This window comes from Candoia aspera, chromosome 5 (genome assembly GCF_035149785.1).
Source record: "Candoia aspera isolate rCanAsp1 chromosome 5, rCanAsp1.hap2, whole genome shotgun sequence".
Lineage (NCBI taxonomy): Eukaryota > Metazoa > Chordata > Lepidosauria > Squamata > Boidae > Candoia > Candoia aspera.
In genome coordinates this window covers 87,075,711-87,103,152 of record NC_086157.1, presented here as the reverse complement: position 1 = coordinate 87,103,152, position 27,442 = coordinate 87,075,711, and the positions used below count along the sequence as shown (strand labels likewise).

General features: G+C 36.0%; 1 long non-coding RNA gene across 1 annotated transcript in view; it reads left to right on the top strand.

The window, feature by feature from the left end:
• LOC134498366 (uncharacterized) overlaps nt 1-21,383 on the top strand; it is a 265,013-nt gene extending 243,630 nt beyond the window's left edge. The window contains exon 4 of the long non-coding RNA XR_010068028.1: nt 21,302-21,383. This is a non-coding gene — a long non-coding RNA (uncharacterized LOC134498366). The remainder of the gene's footprint in view (nt 1-21,301) is intronic.
• Nucleotides 21,384-27,442: the final 6,059 nt, after the last annotated feature.

Sequence of the window (27,442 nt, the reverse complement as noted above, 5' to 3'; positions counted from 1 at the left end):
TAATTTCCTATAATGCATCCTAGTACTCTAGTCTACCTTTCTTTTTGTTTGTTTTTTGCTATACAAATTTCAGACATAGCATTAGTTTGCAAAGTTTGAAAGAATATCTCTGGGCCTATAGGGTTACCGAATACCTGAACAGGCAAGAGAACATGGAAAATTGGAAAGGAGGACAAATGAGGGAAAATGAGGACACACTGTTTAACTTTCTTGGCATCCATGACAAACATTACAGTGAAAAACTTCAAAAAAAAAAAAAAAAGGTACTTAGGCCTACATGTATATGAATTACTTTTTCCAGGATCAGAAAGACTAATTTTTCACTTGCAGGTAGAGCCCTTAAGAGGAAAAAGCCTTTAGCATGTAACTGATTAAGGTCTTGTCAATTTCAGGTAGCAGCCCAAGCTGGTAGGGTACTAATCAACTAATTAAGGTCACAGAGCAGAAATTGTTAACTTGCAGTTAGCACTTATTAGGGAAGCACAGTGCCATGGTGAAAAGCTGCTCAGGAAGAGAAAAAAGCTAGACAATTTGATTTTAAGGCTGTGCCTGTCAGACGGAGACATGAGGCCAAAAGAAGGATGTATCCTCCTTTTTCCGGACAGCTAGTAACCCTAGCCCAGAAGCAATTGTGAAATCAAAATTAGATGCGAAGCTGTCATTTTGTTATATTTTAGTTTGAAAATGATTTTAAAATTAAGTCAGCTGCAGCAAAAAACACTGACAGGCACAATGGGAGGTATCCACTGGCTTCCTAACCTAGATGTTAGCCAGTTTTTCTTAATACAATCAATCAATTATATTTATTTGGTCAATGACCAGCAAAGTTTAAAAGGAGTTAATTAGTTAGCACAGGAATATTATATAGGCAGTGACAAACATTCTAGTTAGTACAGGAGCATTAGTATAACCTTTTTTTTTTTAATCTGTTCAATCATGTCTGATTCTCAGGGACTGCTGGACAAGTCCCTGCAGTTTTTATTCATTTATTCGATTTCTATGGCCATCCTTCTCAGCAAGTGACTCAGAGCAGCTTACAACAATAAAAACTATAAAGCAAAACAATTTCAATTAAAACAATTAAATTACAGAATAAATATACATGGCCACCAAATAAGCCGTGCATGGATGTTAATATAATCAATAAATGGGACATTCACACATTCGGGGCCCCAGACCTGGGCACATAACCAGGTCTTCACAGCCTTACAAAGGGCCAACAGGGTTGGGGGCATCCTAATCTCTGTAAGGAGAATATTCCAGAGGGCTGGCGCTATGGCTGAGAAGGTATGCCTTCTAGTTCCCACCAACCAACATTCCTTGGCTGATGGGACCCGCAGCATACCCAACCTACTAGATCAAATTGGATGGGCAGAAACAACTAGGAGAAGACAGTCCCTTAGGTAACCTGGTCCCAAGCCATGAAGGGCTTTAAAGGTGACAACCAGCACCTTGAATTGCACCCGGAAGCACACTGGCAACCAGTGCAGCTCACGTAGCAGTGGTGTTACGTGCGTTGAATATCTGACTCCATTTACTACCCGTGCAGCCACATTCTGCACCAGCTGAAGCTTCCGAATGCCCTTCAAGGGTAGCCCCATGTAGACCGCATGGCAAGATTTTTGGAAATGGTTTGCCATTGCCTTCTTCCTAGTGCTGAGAGAAGGGTCATCCAGCTGGCTTTGTGCCAAAGGTGGGACGAGAACTCACAGTCTCACGGTTTCTAGTCTGGTGCCTTAACCACTACACCAACCTGGCTTTCAAGTATATTCTGGTGCTATATAACATACTTTGAATTCAGATATCCCATTTTATCTTCAAAACAGCTGTTCCAACCTTGCCTGCGTTGTTCCAACACAATGTTGAACATTCTGGAATATTGAGAGAATAACATTTTTAGAATAGTCTGAACAGTATCAGAATAGTTTCTATAAGACTGAAACAACCCAGTTCAAACTTGAAACGTTTCAAATATGAAACATTTTGCATATATCCTATACACTATCTGCATTAAAATTTTTATAGTGGTCCCCCCCATTTTAAAAAAAATGTTTTATGGATTCTTTCTGGGCAATTTCAGGCACTATTATAATCATTCAGTACAACTTAAATTACTATGAAGGATTCAGTTACAGTACATATATATGTCTGCAGAAATGCTCTGAAAAAATAACCATAAAAATTATCTTCAGACTCTCAGTTTCAAACCTCTATACACTTTGGGAGAAAGTCTCAGTAAATTCAGTGGGTCTTTCTGTAAAGCAGACAAAAGTGCTTGCACTGTTACTGTTGCAGAGAGAACTTTTTCACTGCATATATAGAAAATCATACTTCTTTTTTCTTCATTCTGGGAAGAAAAATTAAGACCTTTTGCTTAGCTCGTTTCTCCTGTTGCACTGAAATCTATTGTTGAATAAGACAAAATGCTTCCAAAATGATCAAATACAAAACAATAAAATAGATTGAAAATGACTTCGTTATTCTGAGTGGCAGTAATTGCTATATATTGTGAAGCTTGCATAAGAAATAAGTTAATGTGTAGAAGAATGACATGTGAAACTTTTAATTTTCCTGATGATTTCAGTTTCTGAATGAATGATTTCTTAAGTTAATAAAGAAAAAATTGATTGTTGACTTGCAATTAAGTAGAATCCTTTTAAAATAATGGAGGATGAAACCTCATATAGGTTCTACTGCTTGCCTATTTATGATTTTATCTGCTAATAGAGCCTTGAAAACAAGCAATGAATTCTAAATTGTTTCTCAGTATTTTGCTGGCCTGCCTAAGCAAGAACACTACAGCTTCCTTAATTCTCCTGTGATTTATCATTCCCAATTCATTGTTTTGCATAACTCTGCTTAAAATGAAGAAATGTCATTATTTTGCAGTGAAAAAGTTGTCATTTGCATAATGCCTGCCATTAATTATTGTGAGACTAATGCAGCTGTTGATATTTTTAGGGCACGATGGTACAGCCTGCACCCTGTATAATGTCATTCTAAAAACATTGGTAGTTAATAGGTGCCACAACATTGCACAAATGCAAGAAAGGAAAATAAAAAGAAACACAATAGAACAGGCTGTGATCTTTATTTAGCATTTTCTCCTTGAAATACTTGGTGAGAGACAGCTTTAAAAGGAAATCAAGAGAGCAGAAAGGTGCAAAATAGCAATTTTTAAAAAAGGATATAAATGCTATGTTTTTAATAACTTTTTTTTGCTATTATAAGGCAACATGCATTTACTCAGTTTAAAAAAAAATCCTCTTAAAATACAAACAATTCCTCCAAATTAAATTTAACTCCAGGGATTTGAGAGTTAGGGTTAGGGTTTCTACAAATTATATGCAACAGTGGCTATATTGTTTACCTTTGATTGTATTGTTTACAATCCCGCACATGGTTATGTTAAGGCACAGTTTCCCAATCTTGATGACTTATAAATACATTGACTTCAATACAGATACCTGGACTTACAGTTCTGGCTGAGAAACTCTGGAACTTGCACATAGCAGAAAGGTACCTAATAACACCAACTTGTTAAATTAAAGGAATTTATGCAGCTGAATTTGAATATAATTTGTAATATGAAGGTGATATTTTGTTTTTTTTTAATGATTATCAATAATCTATAAAAGTTAAAGTGGCATTTATATGGCAAATATTCTGGGCATACAATAAATTGGAGTAAGTCAAATAACTCCAATTGGCAAGAAGGTTCCAAAGGTTGTGGGGAAAACATTAGGTTTCATAAATTGTTCAGAATATTAAATGCCTGAGGATTAGTAACCCCAAGAAAATACCCGGTTTGGTGGATAAAAACATTTCAAAATGTTACGTCCTGATGAAAGAGGAAATTAAGATTACATGAATACCTTCAAGGGACTGAATTTTATATCAAGGTTGGTACGTGTTTTGAGAGCAATTCCTATGTTGGTTCTACTTAAATATTTTAAACAAATTGAAAAGTTAATGGTTAAATCTTAAAATATCCAGGAACTCCTTTTCATGATGATAGTGATTTTAATTTTAGGCAAAACCATTGGGTTTGTTTGTTAATATCAGTCATATAATGGAATGGATCATTACTCTTAATCACCTATTAAATAATGAATCTTTAAAAATATTTGCAGTTTTACAAAAGAAAAACAATTTACTTACAAATTTTACATACTGTTAAAATACTAGTTATGTACATGGTTTCACCTCAATAACTTCGTGGCCTCTAAAACTCCAGAGTGTATGTGTTGGAGAAGGCCTTTACTGAACATATATTGATAATTTATTATTACTAAAAGTTTTAGAATTTCAAAAATAAATTTGGACAGTATATAATTTGGATTATAAAGAATAGGTATATTGTGTATTAGAGAATAGGTGTATCCAATAAGTGGCTTCAGGTTTTAAGGATTTTTTCTTAAAATCTAAACATTCATTTAGTTCAGGGGAAAAAAAACACTCTTTAGGTCTGTCAGATCCCTTAAAGTATTTTTGTTAAAAAGTTGGTTCTCTTATTTTCTATGCTGGACACGTAATACATTTTAGGCAACTTTGGTACATACTGTATGTTATGGGCTTGTCCATTTGTATTTATTTATGGTTAAATATTATCACCATGATAAATAAGATTCTTAGAATTCAATTAAGGGTTAAAAATGTTAATGTCCTATTAACTGTATTCCAAAAATCTGGAAGCTTTTAATCCATGAAGACCTTTGTACGTATAGAACTTGATTTGCTGCAAAAAAGTGAATATGTATTTATGGAATGCTTGTGTCCCTGACTCTAAAAGTTGACTTAACAAAACTCTCAACCTTTAAATTAACTTTGTACTAAAGGACAGTAAGACAGCACAATATAATTTTCTATGGTCTAGAATTAATTCATTGTTTTAAAAATTGAACCATAGTGTTGAAACATAATAAAGTTATATAATTTTAATACCTTGAATTATAGTAAAATTTTTGTTGCTTTGTTGTTTTCTTAATCATAGCTCTTTTTAATAAAAACTAGGTTTTGTTTTTAAAATATTTAGTCTTTAATTCAACAGTAGCTATATAATTATATTGATATTTAACTTATATACTATATTACAAAGTAATAATTAGGTTTTTTAAAAGAAATCTTCATTGTAATGTTTTAAAGGTTTTTTGTTTCAGTTTTATGTTTGTGTATATATATATAAACATAAACATAAATATAAATGGAAGATGCCTAGCTTTGGAAACACTACCATAGAATAATCCACATTGAAGTTTACACCTTCTTCTGGGAAACCATGCTTACTTTTCTAATTTTATAGCATTGGAAAGCTTTATGTTATACACTTCTGCACGTGGGGGCCTGCTTGAAGAGGCAGGATAGATATAATTAAAATAAATAACGTGTATTGGATGCAAACACATTAGTTCGTTAGGATTACTCACTGGTAAGTGTGTTTAGGATTGCTGCCCTAAGGATCATTCTTAATCTAATCAAGACTTGTTTTCATAACACCTTTTCATATATATTTATATATATCCTTCCTATATCAAGAGATCTGTTTGTTCCTTTTCCGCTTCCACCTTAGCTAGACTTAACTGCCTTGAAGGCAGACAGTTTGTCTTGATGTAATTTTGTTAATTAAGACTTACTTTTCCTCTAAGGCTGCAACATTCTCTCAATTTATTTTATTAGATCTCTCAGTTAAAATAGTTTGGTCATCTTGCAATGTGGTCTTAATGAAACAGACAAATTTTTAAAATATTATTCCTATTTTAATATAAATATTTACAAAAATAACGAGTCATGTTCCTTTTTTTTTTAAGGTTAGCTTCTTGTGCACACATGGCCAATTCCCTTTTTTAAAACAGTGTGCCTGCTGTGGAACATATGCATATATATCACTTAAACTTGGCACAATCAGCTAAGATTATTTTGAGAAAACCATTGTTTTTCATATTTTTGGTCATCTTTTGACTCTCTATTCCATCAAATTCTCTTCTTTTAAGGACTAATCTACATTAGATATCAATTACTCAGTTGTGATGGTGGTGCCTAGATTTGAAATTTGGTATGTGGAATATAGCCATTTTTGTCTTTTGTGCCTTGCTGCAAGGAACCTTTCCTGTAAATCATAGTTCTCTTCTTTTAGAATCACCAGTTATATTGGTGTAGAATGTAAACCAATTTTTAAAAGTCACTAGTGTAAAGATAATAATGCTAACTGTGTCTTATCTGGTTTGATCCTTAATATCAGATCAATTCGTAGTCAGATTCTTGCAACTGACTTTACTAAAATTTGTAAAAATGCAACACCTTAAAAGATAATATTTGCTTTTCATGCTTTTCACATATATTAGTTGTTTTATAATGGCTGTTTATTCTCTCTTCTATGAGCATTAAAAGAAGGAAAGGAAATTCGACCACACACCCTGAATTAATAATTCTAGGATCTGTTTGAAATCTGCAAATGAGATACAGCTCCAGAGCTGCTATTCTTTCCTCAGATCATCCTGCTGTCAGCTACAAACTTTAAAGTTTGTTACTTAACATAATAAGATTCTATAGGAATAGCTAAAGAGATGGTTTGTTTGTTTATTTATTATTTTGATGACGCCTAACTCCATACTGACTCTGAGCAGCTTACAGATAAAAATTAAAAGAACGTGAAATATATCATGAAGAAAAAGGAAACCAGAAACCAAAAAGCCAGAAGCCATGCAACCAGTAACCAACCAAGGGGGCTCAACTCCCATCCTTGCTCAGGGCTCGGGAGAACAACCAGATCTTAATCAGTTTGCAACAAGTAAGAAGGGGAGGCAATACAAATCTTGGGAGAGTAGCGTTCCATAGGGCAGGAGCCATCACCAAAAAGGTATGCTTCCTAGGTCCCATAAGATGATACTTCTTTAGATGGGACCTGGCAGATGCCCACTACAGCTGAGTTGACCAGATGGGTAGAAACATATGGAGATAGAAGTTCCTTCAAGTAACCAAGCTTTATGCCAGGTAGTGATAGCACATTACAACTGAGAAGATATAGAGGAGGGCTTTGCTGCTGTTGGCTTGTTAGAGATGTTCTTCATGTAGGATATATTGGATGGTACTGTTTGGAAAATGATAGTCTATTTCATAGTTTCCTTACTAACAAAGTTTGGGAAACTCGTGTGTGTGTGTGTGTATGTGTCTATGTATCTCTAAAACATACTGTGCTACTGAAATGAAACTCAAGAGACACAGAATAGAGTGGTTTGATCACAATATGTCTCATGAGGATATTTGCATAAGATCACTGTCCTCCTGAATGTGAAGGCTAGAATTATGCCATGTACTAGACACAAACAGTGTCAGTGTGTGTGTTTCCCAGGATTTATTTAATGCACTGTTTATCTGTGGCTTCATATGAGCACAAATCATATTCTAAAAGCATGTCTATTTGGATTGTGGTTGCTTTGAAAATGAGTGTCTTGGACCTTGCAAAAGGATGGCACATCTGTTCATTGAAATAGCCCAGCTTTTTTTAGCTGTTTTCATGAGAATGAAAAAGGTGCTGCTGCTTTAATGAGTGAATTTCTTAAAGTAACCACAACTTTTTTCTGTTTTGCACCAAATCCAAAGCATTTTTTCAAACATTTTCAAAGTGTGCATTGCCCTAATATCTCTAAATAAGGCAATTGGTGGAAAACTGTCCCTGATGAAAACAATGGCAAATTTCATGCAACTGTACTGTAATTCAAAGTTTTCATGCTACTTTGAATTACAGTACAGTTAAAACCTTAGTTTAACTGATGATTCAAGGGAGGCAGTGTCAATTAATTTCAATTTACATTATTTGGGTCAATTGACACCCTTAGTCTTAATATGTAAGTGACACCATTTGCAGTAAAATGTCTAATAAACAACAGTGGTCTGTTAAATGTGTCTTAAGTCCAAATAAAAATTTGGTCCATTGTATCTGAAATCCATAGAACCAAGATCCATTGAATTAATGGCTGATTATATTTGTCAAACATATCAACAGACCTTTAATGCAGCCCTTGACTTTTTGGTTTCTAGCTCTGATTAGTAGTAGAACCCTGGTCTCTTCATGGTAGATACAGTTTTACTAAAACTGACCTAGCCAGTGAAAGGTACTAGACTTGATAAATCAGGAGTATTCTCAATTTCTATTTTTGCTGATTTGAATAAATCAAAATTTTCAAGGTAATACTAAAATAAGAATAGTAATTATCCAAACTTCATTATTATGTTGTTATAATTATGTTTTTATAATTATGATACTAGTAATTATTATAATTACTAGTATGTATATTTTACTGAATTGATAGGGAGAAGGTACTTTTGTTGCTTGCTTTTGAAACCCTAATGCATGCAAAATAAACACTGTCACAAAACATCCTGTAGAACATTTGTTGTTTTTGTTTGTTTTTGTATGTGTTGCTTTCTTCTGCATCTCTGTGCTCCTCCTTTCCTTTTCCAATATCCCCTATTGAGCCTCTGTTTGCTATTGTATTGAAACCCAAATAACCTATTTAAGTGGGTGGAGGTGGGCAATGTGTGCAGTAAATATGCTATATATTTCTGAACTGTGCAGACATGTTATCTTCTTAATGAGTTTTCTGGATCTAAAGCAGTCAGTGGTGTTTATCTTGTGAAATCTCACAAATATTCACAACATTAACACAGTAAAAAATAGTATTTCGCATACACGACAGTTAAGATCTGGTTCTGATCTAATGTACCTGATGCATATAATTGCCTTCTATGAAGCTAATTTGGGACTTCACAGCAAACAGGATCAGAGCTTATTATGAACATTTGGAACACTTTGTGACAGACAGTGTCTCTTTGTGTCTCTACAAGAGAGGAAGTAATGTGCGCAAGCTTTTGCTTTTCTGTCTGGCAAACTTTTTATAGGTCTGTGATAAAATGCAATATAAAGTACAAAATATGGTATCTTGAAATGGACCAACAGCTAGTAAAAGAGAATGGGTGTTTTTGAGGTGAACAGAAAAGCAATTTGATTGTTAGAAACTACTGTCTTTTCACTTTGGCTCATTGAATGTCTAAAATGTATGTGTGTGGGTGTGCATGCATTCATTCAAGTGCACACATACATGAATTTTTAAATATGATTTTTAAAAAATGATGTGAATGTGTGTGTTTCTGATGTAAAAGTCTGTTTCTGTTCTTACATGGGGATTTGTGGGTTTATATTGTCCAAAATGCAGATGAAGAGAACTGATGAAGTTATAGTCTCCAAGGTTACTGTGTGCAGTGTTCAGGAAACTGGAAATCTGCAGAGTGTGAGTTAGATTCCCTGAGAAAATGTAGAATATGTCTGGAAACGATACTTTCATGGTTCTTCCAAATGTCATTAGAGGTGATGTAGATTTGATAATTTGGAAAAGTTAACAAATTGTCTTTTCTAATCCCTACTTGCATGCTACTTTTCATTATTCATCACTTTATTAATTAGTGTTAACTTGACAGTGTTTTAAGGAAACACTTATTACCAAAGGAGCCATTGCTCATAAAGCTGAACCTGCAGGTGGATTTCTTTTTCTTTAAAATAGACTTAGATTTGATAACTGTCTAGTTTTGAGCAGTGTGATTGAAACAAATATATGCATTTATGGGCCTTGGACAGTATGCATTCATGAGAACCAGCCTGGTATAGTGGTTAAGGTGCTGGACTAGGAGTGAGGAAACCCAGGTTCTAATCCTCCTTGGGCAAAGGAGCCAGCCTGTCTCTCTACTCCAAAACAGGATCAGGCTCTGCAACAAATCATCTGAACAACAAACACCTCATTCATCATCTATTGATAGCTTTGCTGTGTAAAAACTAGGTAAGCCCAAATCAAACAATGCAACCAATCAGGACAAATGCTATGAAGAAGACTGTGCCTTTATGTTGTTTCACATTACTACTGGCATAGCCATACCAAATTTTAACTCAGAATCATACAACAACTAAAATAGCAACAATGCATGCATGTCTGTCTGTCTTTCTGTCTTAAAAGATTGTTATCTTACATGGGACTTTTCATTGCATCTGTTCATTCATTCATTCATTCATTCATACATTTTTTTATGTTGTTTCTTTTTCATCTGATATGCCAACAGGTTAGAAGGTGGGGCTCATTTTGATCTTCTTCTGATGTCTGAAATGTAACTGCAATACCAAGAAGGTATCAATAATATAATGCATAAGGAATATAAATACTATTATGTAAACATTCTGAATGACACATCAGTCTTAACCTCTAAATTATAAAACGGTAAAAATTTTAATTTCTAAAACTTGATTTAATTTATGAATCTAATTGTTTACTAATTTTCTGGTCCAAAAAGAATGTTGGTGTCATGAGTAAGGATGGCGAGCAGGGGGCTCCCATCCAGACTGTTAAGCGCATGCGTAGCACTGAGGAATTGGGCAGCCATTCAAAGAGACACAGATCGGGACTGCCTTAACCTTTGGGGTTTATATGTCTGGGTTTTTCCCATGCTTCTTCAGTTTGTTAAGATTCCTGTTATGTACAAGCAATAAACATTAGAGACCAGTTCCTTGTCTCAGCGTGGTTCCTGGCTGTTAGGACAGTTGGTTTCTCTGAAATGGCTGGAAGATAGGATAGAAATGTACGATTATTTAATACATAATGAAGATATATATTTGAATAAAAGAAAAGACAACAAAATGAAGTTAAGATTTTGTCCTGTTGGGAATGTTTTAGTGATGCACTGAACTTTGAATATCAACTTTTAAATATGGTTTCAGTGTAATTAAATTTGCTGCTAAATATTGAGTTTATTATAAATGAAAGCTTGATTTTTGTAAAGTATTTTTTTGAAAATGACATTGTCACAGAGAATTGCACTGATAGTAAAATCCTGGATTGAAGAATCAAAAGTAGCCTACTTACATATTTGCTGCTGCATTTATCTGGTTGAGTAAATTATCTTCTCCAAGATTGTGCAGTTCAAGAAAAAGACAATTAAGTATTGATATTAAAGATGACAGTATGTGACCTCCTCTTCCAAATATTATTGAATTATGATGAAAATTCTATTCATTAGGAAGTTTAAGTGCACCATATCAGAAAGCATCCACGTTTGGAAATTCCATCCATCTAATATGTTTGATTATTCCATAATAGTTTGCTTAGTTAAAATCTGCGGCTTATTATTAGGATAAAGCTAAATGGAAAAAAACCTAACTTTTCTACATTGTATTATCAAAATATCTAAATAATATGAAAGGTAATTTGTTGTTTATTCGTTTAGTCTATTCCGATTCTTCGTGACTTCATGGACCAGCCCACGCCAGAGCTTCCTGTCGGTCGTCAACACCCCCAGCTCCCCCAGGGACGCGTCCGTCACCTCTAGAATATCATCTATCCATCTTGCCCTTGGTCGGCCCCTCTTCCTTTTGCCTCCCACTCTCCCGAGCATCAGCATCTTCTCCAGGGTGTCCTGTCTTCTCATTATGTGGCCAAAGTATTTCAGTTTTGCCTTTAATATCGTTCCCTCAAGTGAGCAGTCTGCCTTTATTTCCAGGAGTATGGACTGGTTTGCTCTTCTTGCAGTCCAAGGCACTCTCAGAATTTTCCTCCAACACCACAGTTCAAAAGCATCTATCTTCCTTCTCTCAGCCTTCCTTATGGTCCAGCTCTCGCAGCCATATATTACTACAGGAAACACCATTGCTTTAACTATGTGGACCTTTGTTGTCGTGTGAGGTCTCTGCTCTTAACTATCTTATCGAGATTTGTCATTGCTCTTCTCCCAAGGATTAAGCATCTTCTGATTTCCTAACTGCAGTCAGCATCTGCAGTAATCTTTGCACCTAGAAATATAAAGTCTTTCACTGCTTCTACATTTCCCCCCTCTATTTGCCAGTTATCAATCAAGCTGGTTGCCATAATCTTGGTTTTTTTGAGGTTTAGCTGCAAGCCAGCTTTTGCACTTTCTTCTTTCACCTTCATCATAAGGCTCCTCAGTTCCTCTTCGCTTTCAGCCATCAAAGTGGTATCATCTGCATATCTGAGATTGTTAATGTTTCTTCCAGCGATTTTAACTCCAGCCTTGGATTCCTCAAGCCCAGCATGTCGCATGATGTGTTCTGTGTACAAGTTGAATAGGTAGGGTGAGAGTATACAGCCCTGCCGTACTCCTTTCCCAATCTTAAGCCAGTCTGTTGTTCCATGGTTTGTTCTTACTGTTGCTACTTGGTCGTTATACAGATTCTTCAGGAGGCATACAAGATGACTTGGTATCCCCATACCACTAAGAACTTGCCACAATTTGTTATGGTCCACACAGTCAAAGGCTTTAGAATAGTCAATAAAACAGAAATAGATGTTTTTCTGAAACTCCCTGGCTTTTTCCATTATCCAGCGGATATTGGCCATTTGGTCCCTAGTTCCTCTGCCTTTTCTAAACCCAGCTTGTGCATCTGGCAATTCTCGCTCCATGAATTGCTGAAGTCTACCTTGTAGGATCGTGAGCATTACCTTACTGGCATGTGAAATGAGTGCCGCTGTTCAATAGTTTGAACATTCTTTAGTGTTTCCCTTTTTTGGTATGAGGATGTAAGTTGATTTTTTCCAATCTGATGGCCATTCCTGTGTTTTCCAAATTTGCTGGCATATAGCATGCATTATCTTGACAGCATCATCTTGCAAGATTTTGAACAGTTCAGCTGGGATGCCGTCATCTCCTGCTGCCTTGTTATTAGCAATGCTTCTTAAGGCCCATTCAACCTCACTCTTCAGGATGTCTGGCTCTAGCTCACTGACCACACCGTCAAAGCTATCCCCGATATTGTTATCCTTCCTATACAGGTCTTCTGTATATTCTTGCCACCTATTCTTGATCTCTTCTTCTTCTGTTAGGTCCTTGCCATCTTTGTTTTTGACCATACCCATTTTGGCCTGGAATTTACCTCCAATGTTTCTAATTTTCTGGAAGAGGTCTCTTGTCCTTCCTATTCTATTGTCTTCTTCCACTTCCGCGCATTGCTTATTTAAAAATAATTCCTTATCTCTTCTAGCTAGCCTCTGGAATTTAATTGGGCATATCTCCCCCTATCACTGTTGCCTTTTGCTTTTCTTCTTTCTTGGGCTACTTCCAGTGTCCCAGCAGACAGCCATTTTGCCTTCTTGGTTTTCTCTTTCTTTGGAATGTATTTTGTTGCCGCCTCCTGAACAATGTTGCGAACTTCTGTCCATAGTTCTTCCAGGACCCTATCTACTAAGTCCAGTCCCTTAAATCTATTCTTCACCTCCACTGCACATTCCTTAGGAATATTAGTGAGCTCATATCTAGCTGATCTGTGGGTCTTCCCTAATCTCTTTAGTCGGATCCTAAATTGTGCAAGAAGATGTTCGTGATCAGAACTACAGTCAGCTCCAGGTCTTGTTTTTACCGACTGTACAGATGTCCGCCACCTTTGGCTGCAAAGGATGTAGTCAATCTGATTTCGGTGTCGTCCATCTGGTGAAGTCCATGTATAAAGCCGTCTCTTAGGTTGTTGGAAGAGAATGTTTGTTATGCAGAGTGAGTTGTCTTGGCAAAATTCTATCAGCCTATGTCCTGCTTCGTTTTGTTCTCCCAGGCCATGCTTACCTGTAATTCCAGGTGTCATTTGACCGCCCACCTTAGCATTCCAGTCTCCTGTGATGAAAATAACATCTCTTTTAGGTGTGTTGTCCAGTAGGTGCTGCAGATCCTCATAGAACTGGTCTACTTCAGCTTCTTCAGCATCTGTGGTTGGGGCGTATATTTGGATCACTGTGATGTTAGATGGCTTGTCCTGAATTCGAATTGAGATCATTCTATCCTTTTTTGGATTGTATCCAAGCACTGCTTTAGCCACTTTACTATTAATTATGAAGGCTACTCCATTTCTTCTGTGGTCCTCTTGTCCACAGTAGTCGATCTGGTGGTCATTTGATGTGAAGTGGCCCATTCCAGTCCATTTCAGTTCACTGACGCCCAAAATGTCTATCTTTAATCTTGACATCTCACCAATAACCACATCCAATTTGCCCTGGCTCATAGATCTTACATTCCAGGTTCCAATGGTGTGTTGATCCTTAGAACATCGGATTCGCCGTTCACCACCAGCACCGTCGGCCGCTAGCTGTCCTTTCGGCTTTGAGCTAGCTGCGTCATCACGTCTGGGGCTAGTTGAACTCATCCTCTGTTCCTCCCCAGTAGCATTTTGACCATCTTCCAACCTGGGGGTCTCATCTTCCGATGGTATACCGACATATCTCTGGTTGTACTGATCCATTTAGTTTTCACGGCAAGAATACTGGGGTGGGTTGCCATTACCTTCCCCAGGGATCGCATTTAGTCTGACATGACATTCCCGTCTTGGGTGGCCCTTCACGGTTTAGCTCATGGCATCATTGAGGTGCTCAAGCTCCAGCACCACGACAAGGTAACGATCCTTTGCTGAAGTGAAAGGTAATATAGTGTATAAAGCTTCAGCATTTTTGTGTGCACATTAACATGACAGCAGATATCTTACAATATGTTATCTCAACGCATACAATACGGTTCCTAGGTGAACTGGAATTAAGAATGGGAGTCCGCTTGTGCTTTAAAGTTAGAAACAGTTTCTTTGTGTTATTATCTTCTAGATTAATAAATATATTAAGCAATAGAGTTTTTGCTACCTTTCTGTCAGATAAAGATTACTACTCCTTCTTATTCTCAAAATGTACTGGGGCTAAAAACATGTATGCTGTTTATCAAGAACTATAGTCAAATTTCTTTTATGCAGTTAAACAAACCAGAAATTGATTTAGGTTGGTTGTTGTACAATGTACAATGCTTAGAATGTTCAAAACGCATACAACTTCAGAATGAATTGTAATACATTTAGAAACATTGCTGAAGTAATGTAGTGCTGATTTCAGGAAGCTCCCCACACAGGACTGCGACTGGGGGGGGCAAGCAGGGCATGTGCCCTGGATGCCATGCTGGGGGGGGGGCAAAATGAGCACTGGGGGGTGACAAAATGGGCGCGGAATCCATGTTTGCCCTGGGTGACACAGACCCTAGTTGTGGCCCTGCCCTCTCCCCCACCCTTAGAGTTACAGAAACAAATGTAACTTGGAAACAGTTTAGTGAACAGAGGTTTGGGGAATAATACAATATTATTAAACCAAGTGAAATAATAACTCTCATGTTCATGGACTTTTTTTCATTATATCGTAATTACAAATTAGAAAATTTTCAAAAGTAAGTGTCATGGCTAATTGACAGAATGATAAAATAACCTCAGGCTTTTGCCAGGACTGAAATAAATAATTTATACTCTAATATAACATTGCTATAGCCTAAAGGAAAAATATTAAAAACTGATTATGTTTTCTTTGAACTAGCAAACTGAAATAGGTTGATCTTGACTATGGCCATCTTGATCTGAAATGCATGTTAAGCTGCCTGGCAAGTGTTGTATATGGCAAGTGAACATTGTCCAAGCTGTGTAGGTAGCCAGTATTTGGTGGATAGTTTTATCACCTATTTTTTGGTGTGATTTCCAAATGCCCCACAGAGTTGGGCTCCACTTCATTCTTCTTGCACAAACTGGGCATTTCTAGTATTAGACAGAATTTTGCTAGCTGCATATGGGTGACTGTATCCTTTGCTATGTACCAAGTGACCTACTCCCTTTTTCCTGTAATCCCTTGTGTTAAATTCATTGGTATGTTGTCTATCTAATTGTTTCAGAAGACAGAACATATTTTATACAAATCAGATTGGAAAGGCAGTAGAATATCATTCTTTCATAACTTGCCATGTGGAGCTGTTATGAATTCTGCAAAACAGAGACAGTTCCAAACATATCAAATTACAGCTGCCCAGTTATAGAATTTCCAGTTCTGACAGTTTATAATTTATTTCTGTCTTTGGAATCTCGGTGCTCTTTATTCTTGGTATCATTCCATGCTATATACAATTGTTCCATGTTTCAATTTAGAATACATAATTTAATTGGATGAGCTTTGTACCCCTAGCTATGTGAACTTCTCATAGTACCACTGACATGGAAAATTTGACTGTCATTTCCTGGATGATCATCATGTTCAATTCAGTCATATTTACATTAAAACTAAATATAGTGCTCTGGACCTCTAAGATATTTTAGTCCCATGAATGGCCTTTTGCAGAAGAAAAAAATGTGTTTATAAAGAGCTAGCTTTTTCTTAGTGCACTGCCACATCTCTGAAGTCCACAAAGTTTTTTGATAATTATGTACTATATACGTAGAAAAGTGAGCATATAAAGCTGTATGATAACTTGACCTGTAATCTTAGAGACTTGCTTTCCAGAAAAGATATTTTTTTTAGTTTTAAATCAGCCTCCCCAGTTTTGTTACAAATCATTCAAATTAATCAGTGTGTGTGTTGAATTTGGAACAATATGAAGACTTACAGTTTGCTTTGCATAAAGTTCTTAAATGGAAATAGGAATGTTCAGATTTTAAAAGATTCTGTGCAATAGAATCTCTTTCTGCTATAGAATGACCATGTTTGTTAGTATGCTAGTTGACTAATGAGAAAAGAGAACCTGTTCCTAAACCTTTTGATATAGATGTCTCTGGAGTAAAACCAAGTTATGCAGCTTTCAGGACAATGTCATGCCTGTCAGCATGATACTATTTTTTAATAATGGTCCAATATAAACTAGAATTTACCCAGTTTCATTCCTTATAGGTCTATTTTCCCTGTTCAATATAGTAATGAAATATTTCAAGTATTCTTAGCACAAGAAACTCTTGAAAAGATTTATAGAATTCACCCCCCCAAAAAAAAATCCCTCGGGAGATTTGCCATTTGGACAGTCCTTTATACCATTTTGAACTTCATCTGTCGATATTTCTGTTTCAAATAGAACTTTTTGTTCTCTCTTCTGTAGAGATTTTACTTTTTCCAAAAAGCCATGTATTCTAAATTATTAAATTCTGTCACTGTGGAAATTCCTAAGGATGCAAAACTTTGTTGTTGATGTTGACAAATGTTTCTCTTACTGTTTTCTTTTAATTAATTCATTCTGTACAGTTGGGGGTATAATGGTTGGGGCATTAGTGGGATAACATATTTTGAAAGCATACAGTTGGCTATCCTTCCAAATAAAAAAAAATTGGGCACATGAGAAAGCTGCTAGTGCCTAGAGAAATGAAAATGTTGCCAAGTTGCACATGAATATCTTCAGCTTTAGCTTTTGTTTCTTGGGAAGTGTCAATAATCAGTTGTTGAAGAGATTTTAGCATCTTTTCCAGGATGATCTGTCGAGAGGGCTGCTTTGGTTTTCATCATTTAGGTAATGGCCTTCCTCTTATATTTGCTATAAATCATCTGGGGTGGGGGGACATCCTCCAGTCAGTTATTTCAACCTATGTATGTGTATCTTCAGTAATAAATTAAGAAGAGATTTCCTTTTTCTAGATTTTCAGAGAGGAATCTCCATATGGATAGCCAAATGCTGACATCCTGTGTTTTGTATAGAATGTTTGATAGGATGGATCCAGCATCATAACACAGGAATCATACTTTTTGAGGTTAAAAACTTGATTATTATAATAAGTTTAGTGGTACTACTTCTACAGCAATATGAAAAATAGAGTTGCATCTTTATATATTTGAAGCCAACTATGTATCTTTCCACTCTTAATTGTTTAAAGAGAATTGATATTTTTAGACATGATTTGATTATAATTGGTCAGTATTTCATTTTACATTTTATTAGCTAATACTCAAAAATTATGCTGAATATATTTTCTGAGGACCAAATTTTGCTGAAATCAGAAGAACTTCTAAGCAGTTGACCAAAGCTTTAAAAATCCTATGCATCCTTAATTGGATATTATTTAGAAATAATAGCCAATTATTATTTATTCTGAGTAAATGAACATGTAGTTGCATTTGAGATCAACGGACAATACATGATATTTGGAAAACACAAAATTATTTCAAGAAACATGTTTTTGAAATCTGAGAATGATAAAGCAAAGTATATTGGTGCAATCATAAATTATAAGTCTTGAAATATTACAAATTATTTTTGATGTCTTTCCCCTATAAAATAGACATTCAGTATTATTTGCTTGAGAATTGTATTTGTTACCTATTTTTTTAAAATAGATAAAATGCATATTTTGCTGTGTATTTTACAAGTTTTTGTTTAAAATAATGAGTAGCATTATATTTCTTCAAATGCATATTGTATGGACAATATATTTTGACTGTCCTATATTTCTGTGCATGTGAGATGCCACTACTCAGTAACAAACTATTGAATAATTATGGTTATAATAAAATATTTTGGAGGAAATTCATGTACCTAGTTATAACATGCCATGTCTTCAAGTTTATTATTTTATGATGCCAGTTTTTGCCATTTATGTTGATCAAAAGGTAACTCAAAAGGCATTAAATGCATTTTGCAGGAATGTTTTCAGGTTCTGTCAAACACAAATGAATTATATTTTTATAGAAATATTAAAGATCTGAAAAACAGTGGTTTAAAACAATAAATAAAATATGCAGTAGACAAGCTATTATCTAATATTTTAACAATTACTGTGTAGAAATGGAAAATAAATGCTCTATAATTGAAATAAGTCTGTGCAAATATATTTTACACATCCTTGGATAAATCTTGATACATGGACTTGGAAGTAGGAGACTTGGAAAATATGATTGCTTGTTGCCAGTATTTTAATACTATTTGCAATCTTAATTCTAGGTATTTCTAAGAAATAAGAGCTAGATAACTTTGGTTCTGTTTCAGTAAAAGCCAAGATTCTCCGATCCAGTGAGAATATGAAATGAGCGTTCTGAAGACCGTTGGGATCTTGAAAACTATATATTTTATATACAGTTCCTTTATTATTTAGTTGAAACATTTCTCTGAGGTTTTTGATGCTAAAAATAATCATAATCATAATGCTACCCATTATGAAAATCAGTTGTATTTTAGGCATGGTACATAATTAACCTATTTGTTAGAGTCAGCTAAGTAGAAGGATGATGAGAAATGTTATTGTCATAGCAGTTTCAGTTCAAATCACAACTTCTCTTGAATCATAGGCTTCACATTAAGAACCATTAAGGCCAGTAATTTATATATGTTAATGTTTATATTATTATGCTGGTATTTACCAATGCCATAATGTACTGTATATCGTTACAAGAGTTAATGGCCATTTTTGCCTGGAGTTGAACAATTAGATTTCTGCTGAGAGATTTTGTCCATAATAAAGAGGCCAGTCTGATGCTGCGATCTTACATGGAAATGGAACCTTAACACTTTTTTAAAAAGGAACCATTGTTGCAAACTGACTGTGAGAAGTACTTGCCAGTTCCTCTGGCATAGCTCTACTAATGGTTTTATGTAGAGGTAGTACTAGAGGCTGTGTGCCAGTACTTCTAGCACTGTGAAAGTGAGGCTTAGCCAGAGTAACTCTACGATATAACAGTATTTCGTTTTAGCAGCTGTTCCTTTGCACCAATCCATAATTGCATCAGAAGGGATTTACATAGTGAACAGTTCTAAATCCCATGTTACACATGATGCTGGCATGTTTGTATCAGACCAAATTATCACTGCTTAGCTAAAAATAGTTTTGCTGCTGTTATTTGTGATGTATGTTTTTGTGAGAGTTTGCATTTATGTGTATGCACAACATTAATTAGTCATATCTATATTTCAACATTTTTATTATCCTTCTGTTGCTGCTCTTAGAAGAATGACATGCTGTACATTCGTACAAATACTTAAGAGCAGTGGAATGTGTGTTTATATATATATTGGTAAGTGTGTATATATATATATTGTCTGTGTGTATGAGAAGCAGATGCACTGTAGGCAGATAAAGTAGATAAATATAGTTTCAAATAGAAGCATAAGTGTATAAATATAGACACTATAGGGAGTGAAGACAGGCAGATCAGCACAGTTTCATTATTGCTTGTATTCTGTATAATAAAAGAGCAGCTGACATTAAAATGACTGACTGAATGACACTGTCAGATTGCAGAAGACATAGTGTAAGGTAAGAAAATAACCTTTCTAGCAGTTTGAAGAGCAATTACTCAGGAAGGTTTAGTCTCTTTCATTATTTGGTTAATACAGTACTGTTTCCTAGGTTTTATTTTTGCAATCAGAAGCTAGAAGCAAAGCATGAATTCTTCTTCTGTCCTAAAATGAATTACTAAATTAGTTAAATAATAATAGCAATTCTAGTTTTATAACATGCTGGAGACTCCTCTGCTCCATTTCTTTAATTGTGGTAAGCTTCATCTGTTGTGATTTAAATTATTTGGCTTCTATTGCTGATGCAGAGAGGCTTGACCTACTGAGTTTAGGTGGCAATTAATAAAGATAACAAGGCAGAAAATTCTTCATGGTTTAAGCGATTGTTGGCTCTATCTTGTGCACACTATCAATGCTATACTCTTCATATTTTGATCCTGTCTGTTGTCAGAACTCTTTTGAATACATAGCTAGGCCTCAACTATAAATTTACTGTGGGTTATTAATGTAAAATGGAACTGGACAAAGATGATGCTAGAGTACTATCTCAAAGAAAACGCTACTTCTTCACATTGCTTTTTACTTGCTTCATTCTTTCCCTACACAAAAATGATTTAAAAAAAAGAATTTGAATGTTGCCAACAATTGTATCAAAAAACAGTTTCTTCGTGATATGAAATCTTATGTATTTAAAACAAATTCCTGTGTTCTATTTTTACTGGAATCACATAAGTAACAAGAACTACATGGATCTGAATGCACAAGAGTCTTTTCTTGACAGTGGCCTTGAATGTTTTTGAAAGCTTAGACTAGATATTTAAAAGTACCTCTGAGACATTTGGACATGTGAGTCATTCCCAACTGAATTTCTGCATCAAACTGAAGAGCTTAATTTAAAATTTGGATTGAGAACCTAGCTTATTATAAAATCCGAAATAATTGTTCCCATCTCCGAGTTCCATCTTTGATTAGGAGTGCACATTGTGTTCTTGTGTGCAGAAGTCTCATTAATTTTGTGGCAGGCTTAGATTATTATTTTTTATATTAAAAATGAGGATGTTAATTCAGAACAAGTCACTGGATTGGGAAAAATACATTAAGTGTGCGTGTGTGTGTGTGCATTTAATATTTATGGATGTAGCACACTCTGATTCTTCACATTACTGATATTTATTGACTTCTTATAAGTTGTTGAGTAATTTACTTTTTATACATGGGTTGAAAATAAATATGGAATCCCCACTTTAATTTAGTTTTTTTTTAATAGCTTCCCTTGTGTTATAAGAGATTTCAAGATGATGGACCTTTGGATATTCATTTGACTTAAAAAAGCTGTTATGAGATTTAAAAAGGTAAGTTATAAAATGAAGGAACAGCGTAGATGTTGGAAGATATGGGTGTCTGTTTTCTTTTTGTTTTGCTTTTTTAAACTTGTTATGCCATTTGTAGCATTTTTATATCTGTAACTGTTATTAGTGGCAGTTGCAGATGTGGATGACAAGATCTATAGTCAGATGATCTGTAGTCATTGTTCTTAGCAGAGATTATGAGAAAGATTTTATGTACTTATAAATGAAAACTTTTATATTTACATTTCCTTTTGCATAAAGAACATTATTTACCTTTTAGTCTTTTTTTTAAAATTGTTTCTATATTGTAGGAAATTCCAAAATGCAAGCGACCCTAAGGTTTATTTATCCATTCTTTATGAAACTCTCTATTTAAAAGATCAAAGTTTTCTTTTGCAAGTACAATATGCTATTTTCTTGAAAGCGTTAGCTGCATATGAAAAATCTTTTGTTTCTTGGATGAATTCCCTGTAAGAGAACTAAAGGAGGAAAATGAATTGTGAATGAAGTTTTTAAATTTGTAGAGTTGTATAAAAGCAGTGATTGAAGGTGAGCATTCAGTATTCCCCCTTTCCTTGCAATCTGAGCTTTTCACCTTGATTTTGGTGGTTGTATCACTTGGCCCTGACTTGCTCTTGAGATGCCTTGAGATAAAGGCGTGAATTTAGTGATAGAAAGCGCTCCTGTGGGAACCTGCTTTGTTCATGTCTTGAATTGCTGAATTCAGTTTGCTTTATGAAATTCTCTATTTTGTTCCTTTTGAAGTCAATATAAAATAGTTTATTGAGTCAAGGGATGACAAGAATCCTAGATACATATTTAAGTATACCACTCAGAAGGTACATAAATCTGTAAAAAACTTTCAGCTCTAGAAGCCATAAGGTTTTTTAATGGGTAAGACAATGCTTACTGCTTAAAACAAAGTTAATGCTAAATTTAGGGCAATTCCACCTCGGCATCCCAATTCTTTCATAAACCAGTTTGAAGCTGACTTTTGATTTTCTTCACTCCTGGCCTCAAAATGTCAAAAACGGGCAGGAACAGCATGATCTCATCAGATCTCCAGACCTCTAGGAGAGATTAAAGAAATGGGACTCTACCGTATAAGTTGCCACACTCTTCCACATACTGTATGAAAGAAAAACTAAATTGGTGGTGCCTGAATCCCAATCATATTTTCAGTACACATTTTGTGTATTTCTCTTGATATTTGCAAAAAAGTTATTTGGGGAAAGCTATTTGAAGACAATTTCTGTTAAAAATTCTCTGCTAGATATGATATTGGAGGATACTGTGGTGGCATTTTTTAAACAATTCATTCTACATATAGTCTCTGTCAGGAGTTTGGTGTATCCTTTTGATATAGTTAGGGAAATGAAGTCGACCATTTCGTTACAGAGCTGACTAGAAGGGTTAAGGCTGGATTCAGTAATAAGGTGCCCTGCGTTTCTTTGCTAGTACAATTAGATTGCAAGGGATAGCGTGTGCCCAGGATTTTGAAACATGGCGATGCAAGACCCAAAAATAAAATAGACCAGAATAAACCCCAGGATTGCAACAACAACAACAAAAGTCCAATTTGCTCCAGTTTTAGATAAACCTGTACAAAGCCAGAAAAATGTTGGATCAGCCCTCAAAGTAAACTGACTTCATGGGAACTGGCTGTTCAAGGGCCAATCATGGAGCACACATATTATTCTTAGTCATTCTTTGCCCTTTCTGATCAAGCTGATTAATTGCCTAAGTTATTCAGAATAAATGGTGCAACCAAGAGTTTTATGAAAGTATTTTTTTTCCATCTTTTGGATTATGGCCTAAATTAATGGGTTCCCATATTTTTAATGCTTTCAACTATTTTACCTTTACTGGTTGGCACTATTTTTAAATATATTTATGCAGAACTGCCATTAATAATACAAACTGCTTTTTTTAAGCTATCTGAAAGAATGAGGCTATCTTTGTAAACAACCAGTATATGGCCATTTCTCCATGGCTGTTAGCTAGGATGGACAGAATTAATAATTAAGAAATGGCTTATAACTAGTTTAAAGAAGCCTACAGAAGCATATAGGGTGATGTAGTTACAAGTGTATGTTTACATGTTTACAGCTCATGCAGCCCAACTGGATATTTGTTCTACCAAGATATTGAGACTTACAGCAAAAGTGGCCATAAAATATAACCACTCTTCCCAAATGACTGTTCTATATAGAGATTTCATCAGAGTAATTTCAATCCATTCAGTAACAGGACTCATATCATGGGCATGCCATGTCCACTTTCTAATCCAGAATAGAAAAAAGAAATTTGAAAAAGCTAAAAATGTGACAGAAGGATTTTGTGTTTCCCAATATCAGGCATATTTTGTTTTCTTTTAGAAATCAGTGCTTATTGGCATTTCAATTTTTATAAACCTATATCATTTTTTGCTAACTATATTGTAATCCTAGATACATTTATCCAGAAATAAATCTCAATGGATTTAGCACAACTGTTTCCCTCCCTTCTTTGTAATATTAACAACATAAAGACAGTTGTGTACTTTCTTTCTCCTACATTAATATTGACAGTTAAATTACTTTTTACTTTCTAGATTTAGAGAGAAGGGAGTAATGTTTTGCGGTTTTCTTCCTTTTTCTTTTTTGGCTTTTCTTTCTACCTTATTTGTATAATATTTGTATTTTTTATTTTATTTTGTTTCTTTTTTATTGTTTTTTTTACTTGCTTGAATTTACTACTAAAAACTGTATCAAATGGTTTAAATAAGGTAAAAATTCCTCACAAACGTGACCACGATTTTCATTATCTAAATAGAAAACACTAGATATGCATACATTGAAGTTCTTTTTTAATCACCTATTAACTTCAAAGGGATGAAAAGAATTAGGACAGTCATGTGGTCCCAGGAAAAGATGCAGCTGCTTTAGAGAGTGGCAGAAAAGTGCTATTATCACGCATCTCACACTTGAAAGCATCTTTTTGAAATAAAATTGAAAGGACTGCCCAGTCCTAAAGAAAATTCTCAAATAAGCAGAGGTTATAATGCTTCACATAATATAAATTATTATATATTCCTTCAAATGCTGGCAAGTGCTTTCCTACTGTTTGGACAACCTTCTTGGGCCCCATGGTATACGGAGGAACTGAGAGGAATGAACCTACCCCAGACCCCAATGGATCAAGAGACGTTTAGAGCATCGCTGGCAGAAGACAAAGAACGAATCCGACCGAACATGGGTAAGAGCTGCTATTAAAGCCTACCTTGTGGTGATTCGTGCAGCTAAGAAGCAATACTTCTCTGTGCAAATTGCATCTGCAGATAATCGCCCAGCAGCGATTATCTTTTTAAGGTGACCCGTATCCTTCTAGGTAAGGAGGATTCGTGGGTGTATGAAGAATTTGCAGATTTTCTGACAGATAAAATCACTCAGATTCCTTCCCAATTGGATGCCAGTGTGGATAATGGTCCGGTGGAGATGCCTGGGGTAGGTTCTTGCCCATTTATCTGGGAACACTTTGACCCCGTTGCTCTTGAGGAAGTGGACAGGATCCTAGGAGCTGTGAGCACAGCCACCTGTGTGTTGGATCCATGTTCCTCCTGGCTAGTAAAAGCCTCCCAGGAGGTGACGTGTGAGTGGGTACTGGCGGTGACTAATGCATCTCTGGAGGACAGGGTAGTGCCCCAGCCTTTTAAAGAGGCTGTGGTTCGCCCTTCCTTAAGAAGCCATTGCTGGATCCCACCCTGATGGACAGTTTGCGTCCTGTCTCCAACCTTCCCTTTTTGGGGAAAGTGGTAGAGAAAGTCGTGGCATTGCAGCTCCAGAGGATCCTGGATGAAACGGATTATCTGGACCCTTTTCAGTCAGAATTCAGGCCTGGATATGGAACAGAAACGGCATTGGTTGCTCTTTTTGATGATCTCTGGCAGGAGCAGGATGGAGGGTGTGCGACCATCCTGGCTCTACCTGACCTCTCAGCAGCTTTCGATACCATTGACCATGGTATCCTTCTGGAGTGGCTTTGGGGGTTGGGGCTGGGGACACTGTGTTGTACTAGTTTACCTCCTTCCTCCAGGGCCGTTTCAGGTCACCGTTGATTGGGGGTGAGAGGTCCTGCCCTCAGCCTCTGCTTTGTGGGGTGCGGCAGGTGTCGGTGCTCTCTCCACTCCTGTTTAACATCTACATGAAGCCACTGGGTGAGATCATCCATCACCATTGGGTGAGATATCATCAGTATGCTGATGATATTCAGTTGTACATCTCTGCCCATGGTGAGTTAAGCGATGCCATGACCACACTCTACGGGTGCCTGGAGACTGTCGAGGTCTGGATGGGGAGCAACAGGTTGAAGTGGAATCCTGGCAAGATGGAATGGCTGTGCGTTTGGGGCTCTTTGGTTTCTAGAGAATTACCATCTTTGGTCTTGGATGGGGTTGCATTGCCACAGACAGACCCTGTGTGTAACCTGGAGGTTCTCCTGGACTCACGACTCCTGCTCGAAGAGCAGGTGGCAGTTGTGGCCAGGAGAGCCTTTGCACAGCTGTGTGTTTTGTGCCAGCTATGCCCATTGCTGGACCAACGAGCCCTTCTCACAGTCATCCACACCCTAGTCACCTCCGGTTTGGACTATTGTGATGCACTCTACATGGGGCTGCCCTTGAAAAGTATCCGGAAGCTTCAGTTGGTTCAAAATGCAGCGGCCCACATAGTTTTGCACAAGCCTAGACTTGCCCATGTGTCACCTCTTTTGCGGGAGCTGCATTGATTGCTGATATGCTTCCCAGTCCAATTCAAGGTGCTGGTTATCATCTTTAAAGCCCTACATTGCTTGGGGCCATGTTATTTCCAGGACCACCTTTCCCCGGTTGCATCCACCCAGCCCATCAGAGCAGGGAGGCAGGGCATGTTGTGGGTCCCTTCAGTTAGGGAGGTACATCTAGTGGGACCAAGGAAAAGGGCCTTCTCTGTAGTGGCTCCCTCCCTTTGGAACATCATTTCCACAGATATAAGATTGACCCCCTCTTTGCTCCTGTTCCAGAAGGCCCTGAAGACATTCTGTCAACAGGCCTGGGGACCCCAAGCTTCGGAGCCAATCAAATGGCTGGTATGAATGTGTTTGCTGCCACTGGGAGGGTGTCTACTGTGTTTTTATGGTTTTTAATTCTGTAAGCTGCCTGGAGTCACCGTGTGTAAGTTGGGCGGTCTTATGAATCTGTTTAATAAACAAAAAGCAACTTCCTACATCTTTAAAAACCATTCAAGGGGCCTTTGATTTTATGATTTCTTTCTCAGACAGATGACTAACTGAAACATGGGATTCCTAGTCAGCCTAGTTCTGATATCAATGACTGAGAGTTTTTGGAGCTATGATCCCATTGTGTATAGAGGGTGCTAGCCGAAATAATGCCACATGAAGTTTGGTGGTTTTATTAGGAATGTCGTTCAGAGACATAAATTAGGTACAAACATTATTTCCTACACAGTATTCCCTTTGAATACTGATTTTCTTGTAGTTAAATTTTTATCATGTTTGTGGGTCCATAGCCAATTAATACCTTTTTTATAAGAATTTTATTAAGTTTCAGCACAAACGTAGCTAATTAATATCTTGATGACATTTCATATTTTTCTGTCTTTTGATTTTTCCTTGGTTGTAAATTTTCTTAGACTTCTGACATGATATTATACATTTGAATATTAGATAAGATAATGTATTGATTATTTTTTACTTTCATTTTATTGTCTTTTCCTGTTTCTATTATAAATTATGATTTGTAAATATGATAGATCAACCTTGCATGTCTTAGAAGTTAATATTCATTTTTGATGAGTTAAAATGAATATTTAAATTTATTCCATAATATATAAAAATAAAGTACTGTTATTTAAAAATGAGGGTTTTTCCTATGTAGAAAAGAGTCATGAAATTTAGAAAAGCAAAAAAGATGGAATTCAAGGTACTTCTTTGTAATTTATATCTAGAATAAATACTACTACACAGACAGAAGTCCCTTATGTCTTGTAGCTTAAGTTCAGATGAGGCCACACATAAGGCATAGT